This window comes from Arachis hypogaea, chromosome 17 (assembly GCF_003086295.3).
Source record: "Arachis hypogaea cultivar Tifrunner chromosome 17, arahy.Tifrunner.gnm2.J5K5, whole genome shotgun sequence".
Classification (NCBI taxonomy): domain Eukaryota; kingdom Viridiplantae; phylum Streptophyta; class Magnoliopsida; order Fabales; family Fabaceae; genus Arachis; species Arachis hypogaea.
The window spans coordinates 120870342-120878360 of NC_092052.1; the positions used below are offsets into that span (position 1 = coordinate 120870342).

The following is an 8019-nucleotide window of genomic DNA, read 5'->3' on the forward strand; positions in this document are numbered from 1 at the left end:
TGAGTATATTGTGATACCTAGAATTGGGGATTGTACAATTCACTTGACAAACAAAAAAAAAAACAAACATCCAGTTCCATGGCCAAACAACGAGACAGAGAGAAGAGAAAGAGAGATGGAAAGAGAAGAAGCAGGTGATGAGTTCGGAAGCGATGGAGAAAATATCGGAGAGGCTATCGTGTTTGGAGAACCTGTACTTCCCACGCGCCCTCCAATCCACCGCCACTCTCCCTGCCCAGCGCAAGCAAATCTCTCCAGAGACGTTCCTCTCTTCTTAGGTATCTAATTCTAAACCCTTACTCTTCTCCATCAACGAAGTTCAGCATCAAAGGTGTTGTAATGTCTTGTTATTTATCTATTTTGATTGGACACTTTCTTGCAACTTTTGGTATATATCGAGAGTGAATATAGAAATTAATTCAAAGTTGATTATGCTTACTGTTGAGAAAACAATGGAGTTAAGTTAGGGTTTTGTTGTTAACTTATTACTGTATCCTTAATAAGGTTATAATCTGTGTTTGTACTAGAAAGATAGGGTTCTGAGCTTATTAGCGATGAGCTGGGAGAGTTTGATTCCATGAAAGACGACTATGAGGTTAATTGGCATCTAAAGGGGATTAGGAGCATAATGAGCCCAACTTCGGAGGAGTTGAGGATGCGGTCAGTGACCGTGAAGAACCGAAGGCAGGCTTACCTGGATAAATTGGTGTGTGATGGGCATTACTTCTCCGAAGACGCCATGAGGGAAAGGGAGCCTTATATGCACCATGAATATGTTGGGAAGTTTCAGGACCAGAGCAGCAGGGGCATGGCTAGGCCCGGGGAGCGCTGGTCTGAGACTTAATGAGACGATGTGAGGAAGCTAAGCTGGTTGCCAAGATTAGAGGGGAGCAGCAGAGGATGGGTGTTCCTGAAAGGGACTGGGTCGGTAATGAGGGGTTTCAAGAAGAGGAAGAGGAAGAGGAAGAGGAAGAGGAAGAGGAGGAGGAGCAGAATGAAGAAAGGGAAAAAGATGGAAGCAACACACAGTCTGCTGAGGTACTTTTCTTTAAACTTTCTTAATCTGTTTCAATGCAAGTTTGCTTTGTTTAATTCTATTTTTGGTGTTGTCTATCAGGATAATCTTGCAACACCTTGCTTATGATATAGTTAGGTTTTAATTTGTAAGCTTATTATATAGTCTTTATGCTCAGCTCGGTTAAGGAGTTATGTGTTGTATTTGATCTAGAAGCATGAGCATTCTGGTACTTTGGTTACAATGTTTCTTAATGTGTACTTTACTTGTATTTGGATATTCTGCTAAATAAATGTATTTGAATTGGGACATTGCATCATCTTTATTCATGGTCATGGGTTCAGGACAGTCTTTGTTTGGCTGTTCTCTCTAAATAAGAGGGATATGATATGTATTAATATGTATGCCTGTGGCAAGCAGCAATCACATATGCATTATATATTTGTATGCTGAGATTTAATTGATCAAGAACAAGAAAATTCTGTGGAGCAAAGAAATGGCAAATTAAATTTTAGGATACCATCTAGTTCAACTATGTTCTCCAGCTTCTTCAAGTTGCTTTTTGGTCATGTATGTTGATGAATTAGATTCTACAGATGAGTTTGAAGTGATTAGTTGCATAATCTTATCCAATTCTTATACGCAATCTCAACTGCACACCACCATTTATAATTGAGTCTATGAACTTTCTACTAAATTTGACTAACTTTGTCTTGCATAATCTACTCTTGTAGCTTACACATGCAAAATCACTGTGGGGGGTGAAATTTTGTTTGATTTGATTCATTTGAATTGTGTGTTGCGCTAATCTTTGTTTTTGGACTTAAAACAATTTTATTTGTTTTTGCTCTAGCAGAGACACTTAAATCAACCCGATATAAGTGATGATGGTGGTGCTTCCGATCCAGCCAGAGAGAGAGTCAGGAATCATCTCTATCCGCAGAAGAGCTGGAAGACCGCATGAACCAATTTACGTACATTATGCAGCAGAAGTTCTTATTAGGGGAAGATCATGAACATCTAGATTACACTAAGATAGATAATGATGAGACCCTTGATGATCACTGGATGAGGGAAGCCAATATTGATGCAGAGGAGAGATACTTTTCTGATGATTAAACACTAAGCATCTTAACTTTGTCTCAGGGAATCAGATGTGTAGATATTGCATAATCTTTGGTAGAGATTCTGTTTTATGGTAAGAACATCTCACCTTGGTGTCTATGTGTATATTTAACTAGATGTGTGTTTTCAATATTATAGCCGAGACAGTTCTACACATATCAAAGTTCCTTTGCTGTTTTAATGCAAGGATTTTGTAGTTTACTCGTGGAGTATGAAATCATCTGCAACATGTTTTGGCCATTGTGTTGAATCATCGTGGAGTTTTTAAATTATATTTGTTATTTGTCAATCATTAATCACAGTATAAGATATGGAGTTAACAGTGACATCTGTCACTTCATATCAACAATGAATTCTTCGAAAAACATTTTGAATATTGAACTACATTCTTAACAAACTATTGTGTCTATTCCAAAACATTATGGATAAGATATTGTGCTTGTTTGGACGTTATTAAATCAATAAAAAAATTTTTAAATGAAAAAGATTTTTTTTTTTATTTTTTAGTGTGTTTGGCAAATTTTTAATAGTAAAAATAAAAGTACTAGAAAAATAAAAAAGTATTTTTTTTTTGGAAAATTATAATTGACATTTTTTTAAAAGATTTTTTTCTTAGAAAAAGATGTTTTTTACATAATAAATGAATAAAAAAGTATTTTTATCTTAATTTATTCAAACATAATTAATAGATAAATTTTTTTTACATGAGATATCTAAATATAAAATTATTTTTATTTTTATAAAAATTTTTTAAAAAAATATCATTTAAAAAAAGATCTTTTTGAGAATGGTGCCCAAACAAGCCGTTATATATTTAACAAATTAATGTGATTTGTAGTTGTGAAAAATGATATTTTAATTTGGTTTAATTACTCAATTGGTCCTTATAGTTTTATTAAATTTTCAATTAGGTTTCTATTTTTTTTTTTCAATTGGATTCCTATACTACTTTATTTTGTAATTAAGTTCTTTTTATATCAAAAATGTTAAAATTAACAAAATTTTTCTCTTAAAATACATGCGGTCAAAAATCTAGTGAGGTTTTTAACTATGAATATTATCAATTTGCAAAGAAATATTCAGTTAATTTTAATATTTTTTACATTATGAAAGACTTAATTACAAAATTAAAAGCAATGTAGGGATCTAATTGACAACAACAACAATAACAATGAAGCCTTGTCCCACTAGGTGGAGTGGTCGACTACATGGATCAAACGATGTCATTGAGCTCTATCATGTATCATGTCTACAGAGAGACTGTTTACATGTAGATCTCGTTTAACCATCTCATGGATAGTTTTCCTATGTCTTCCCTGCCTTTCATCCCTTCTCCATCTTCCATTTCATCCACCTTTTTGACTGAGTGCTCTGTCGGTCTTCTTCTCACATGTCCGAACCACCTGAGACGCGATTCTACCATCTTTTCCACAATAGGTGCTACTCCAACTCTCTCTCTCTCTTATATCTTCGTTTCTTATCCTATCCAATCGCGTATGACCACTCATCTACCTCAACATCTTCATCTCTAACACACTTAACTTATGTTCGTGCTCCCTTTTGGCCGCCTAACACTCTGTACCTTAAAGCATAGCCGGTCTGATAGCAGTGTGATAGAATTTACCTTTAAGTTTTAAAGGCACTTTTTGTCACATATAAAACCAGACGCACTCTGCCATTTTGACCAACCTGCTTGGATCCTATGATTTACATTCTGATTAATCTCTCCATTATCCTGTATGATGCATCCAAGATACTTAAAACTTTTAGCTTTTCATAGGATGTTTTCTCCAATCTTCATCTCTGTAATAGAGTTTTTCCTTCGGCAACTAAACTTACATTCCATATATTCCGTCTTACTTTGGCTTATGCATAGACCAAACACTTCTAGAGCTTCTCTCCATAAATCCAACTTCTTATTTAGGTTTTTCCTTGACCCTCCTAAGGACAATATCATCGGAAAAAAGCATGCACCATGACACAAGCACTTGGATATGCTTTGTGAGTACTTCCAAGATTAATGTGAAAAGATACGGACTTAAAGATAATCCCTGGTGTAATCCTATACCAACAGAAAATTCCTCTGTCACACCACCTTGAGTCTTCACACTAGTTGTAACCCTATCATACATGTCTTTAATTGCACGAATATATGTGATTCTTACTCTTTCTTTCCAAAATCTTCCATAAGACCTCATTTGGCACCCTATCGTACGCTTTTTCTAAATCAATAAACAACATATGTAGATCTATTTTATTACTATGATACCTCTCCATCATCCTTCTTAACAGTTATGTAACTTCAGTGATGGATCTGCTTTGCATAAAACCAAATTGGTTTTCTGTTACTTTTGTCTCTTGTCTCAACCTCCGTTCTATCACCCTTTTTCATAACTTCATGGTATGACTCATGAGTTTGATCCCTCTATAGTTTTCACAACTCTGTGTATCTCTCTTATTCTTATAGCTAGGTACCAATGTGTTCTTTCTCAACTCATCTGACGTATTCTTTAACCTTAACATCTCATTAAAAATCTTGGTTAACCAACTAATACCTTTCTCTCCAAGGCCATTCCAAACTTCAATCTGAATATTATCGGATCCTACTGCCCTATCATTTTTCATCTGCTTTAGAGCCTCTTTTACCTCGAAGTCTCGAATTCTTCGATAGTAGTTGAAACTTTGATCTTCTTCCCTCATGCATAATCGACCAAGGCTCGAACGAGTCTTCTGTCCTTCATTAAATAACTCGTAGAAGTAGCTCTTACACCTTTCACTGATCTTCTCATCTTGAGCCAAAACTTCTCCGTCTTTATCCTTTATGCACTTAACTTGATCCAAGTTTATCGTTCTTCTTTCATAACTCTTTGCAATTCTATATATACCTTTTTCTCTTCCTTCATGCCTAAAGACTGGTAGAAACCCTCTTTAAGTAGAATGAAATATACTTATATATATTGATGTGAATTGGTAATGTGGTACAATAAGTATTCAAAATCCTCAGTCAATGTAACAGTAACATATAATTGAGAAGTAATTGGAGGAAGAAACAGAACAAGGAAAACATATTGACAGGAATTATAGAATTAAGGAAATAGTTGTGAAGTCAAGCCATTGAGTTGATTGGGAGTGCTGGATACCTGAAGGGAAAGAAAAGAAGGAATTAAGAAGAAGATAAGGCGTTGAGAGAGAGAAAAGCAATTTAGAAATATCAGGGGGAGAAGGAGTACCACATCATGCTGCCCTCTCGTAGCATTCCAAGCGAGTATTTGTAATTCTAATTCTCTCACTTGTTCTTGGTCCTTGATGCAGCGGTTCATTCTCCACGTGTCTTTTTTCCGTAACAAACTTTTTTCCAATTGAAATGCTTGCATTCACCATTCCATCATGCTTCTGTTTTACGTGGCCTACTATGGGTGCTGCTCCTTTATTCATACATGTAACATTACCCTTCCCATAAAGAACAACCTTGTCCTCAAGGTTGAATTGAGAAAAAACTCTGGCAAAAGTGTCAACATTCTCCCAAGTTGAAACACCCATCTTCCCTTCACCCCATTGGACCAAGATCTCAGAGTTCTCATGACCATCCTTGATTATTGTTTGCGCCTCAAGTATTGCATGTGGCTACAGTATGGGACCAACTTCATTGGACCGAAGCGGTAGTGGCAAGTATGAAGGGCTCGGCTCTCCACAAAACTTCTTTAATGCAGAGATGCGAAAAGCATCATGAATTTTTGCCGCCGGTAGCAAGTCTAACTTATATGCGACAGCACTTAGCTTCTTCTTGATCGGAAAAGGCCCAAAGTAGCACATTCCCAATTTCTGGTTCTTTCGTAAGGCCAACGAGTGTTGCTGATAAGGTTGCAACTTGACCAGCATCAAATCGCCTTCAACAAACTCTTCATGACGACGATGACAATTAGCGAATTGCTGCATAAAATGTTGTGCACGCGACAGGTGCATCTTGAGAGAATCTAAAAGCTTGTCCTGCTGTAATAACAACTCCTGTAGTGAAGGTTCATCATCGATAAAGAATTCATAGCGCACAAGAGATGGGGGGTCACGGCTAAACAAGGCTTTAAATGGAGTCATCTTTATGTTACTATGGAAGGATGTATTATACCAATATTAGGCCCAAGGAAGCATCTCTAGCCATCTTCGAGGCTAATCGGAACAGAGGCAATGCAAATACATATCAAGGGATTTGTTGAGAACTTTATTTTGGCCATCAGACTGAGGGTTGTAGGCTGAGCTCATTGCCAGTGTTGTCTCTTGGAGTTTGAATAGTTGCTGTCAAAAGTTACTCAAGAAAACCTCGTTCCTGTCTGATACAATTGACTTTGGAAGCACATGAATCTTCACTATATTCTTGATAAATGCTTCAGCCACTGTTCTGCTAGAGAAATCATGCTTAAGTTGAATAAAATGGGAGAATTTTGTCAAACAGTCAATGATTACCATGATAACCGAGTAGCCATTAGCCGGAGGCAGAGCCATAATAAAGTCCATGGCTATATCCTCCCAAACTTGTGACGGAATTGGTAGTGGTTGTAGCATCCCAACAGGCAACTTGGTATCCACCTTAGCTCGCTGACAAATGGAGCAGGAGAGAACATAACGGCGTATATCGCGCTGCATATTTGGCCAATAAAAGGAAGAACAAATACGCTCAACTGTCTTAGCTATCCCAGCATGATCTCCTAGTGCATCGTCATGCTATTCCTTGAGAATTACTTGAATTAAATTGCTGTTGGCAGGTACCACTACCCGGGCACGCCAAAGAAGTACCCCATTCTTCAAAGAATAATTATGATCACTCAAGGAATTAGTATGGCATTGTCACAGAATCTCTTATAGTGTGGCATCTACTTCAACCTCTTGCTTTAAAATCTTTAACCAATCAGACTTAGGTGTAGACTAAGCCCCAAAATAGCAACATGAAAGAGCGTCAGCAGGGATATTCTCTGGACCTGATTTATACTGAATTTCAAAATCAAAACCCAACAGCTTATGGAGCCACTTGTGTTGCTCAGGTGTATGCAGATCTTCTTCTAGCAAAGACTTGAGACTCTTCTGATAAGTTCAGATCACAAATTTCTTACCAAGCAAATAGTGGCAAAATTTTTCCACGGCTTCAGCAATTGCATAAAACTCCCTGACATATGCTGACTGCCTTTGCATCAACGAGGACAGCTTCTTAGAGAAAAAAACAACGAGGTGTTTACCTTGTGAGAGTACTGCACTTATTCCCATACCCGAAGCATCAGTTTCCAGTTCAAAGGGCAAGTCAAAGTTTTAATACCAAAACAGGTCTTGAAGAGATAGCCACTTTGGGTTTCTCAAAGGCTTGAGCTGCAAGAGAAGTCCATTCAAATGCATCTTTCTTTAATAAATCAGTTAAAGGGCTGCTAAAGAAGCATATCCTTGAATAAATCGGCGATAATATCCAGTCAACCCCAAAAATTCTCGAAGCTGTTTAGGATTAGAAGGTGTTGGCCACTTCGTACTGCATGAACCTTATCCAGGTCCATGTGAACTCCATTCCCTGAGATTGTGTGACCCAAGTAATGCACCGTAGACACCCCAAAAAGACACTTTGAAAATTTTGCAAACAAGCATTCTTGCTGAAGAAGCTACAACACCAGCTTCAAATGATGCAAATGAGCCTCCCATGTTGAGCTATATATTAAAATATCATAAAAAAAACTAGCATGGATTTTCTCAAGTAAGGACGAAAAACATCATTTATAAGGCTTTGAAATGTAGCCGGAGTGTTTGTTAGACCGAAGGGCATGACCAACCATTCGTAGAGGCCTTGGTGGGTCTGGAAAGCCGTCTTAAAGCGATCTTCTGGTTTAACCCAAATTTGATGATATCCA

General features: G+C 37.2%; 1 pseudogene; it reads left to right on the forward strand.

The window, feature by feature from the left end:
• The first annotated feature begins 152 nt into the window (after positions 1 to 152).
• On the forward strand, positions 153 to 2380 carry LOC112766195 (uncharacterized; annotated as a pseudogene).
• Positions 2381 to 8019: the final 5639 nt, after the last annotated feature.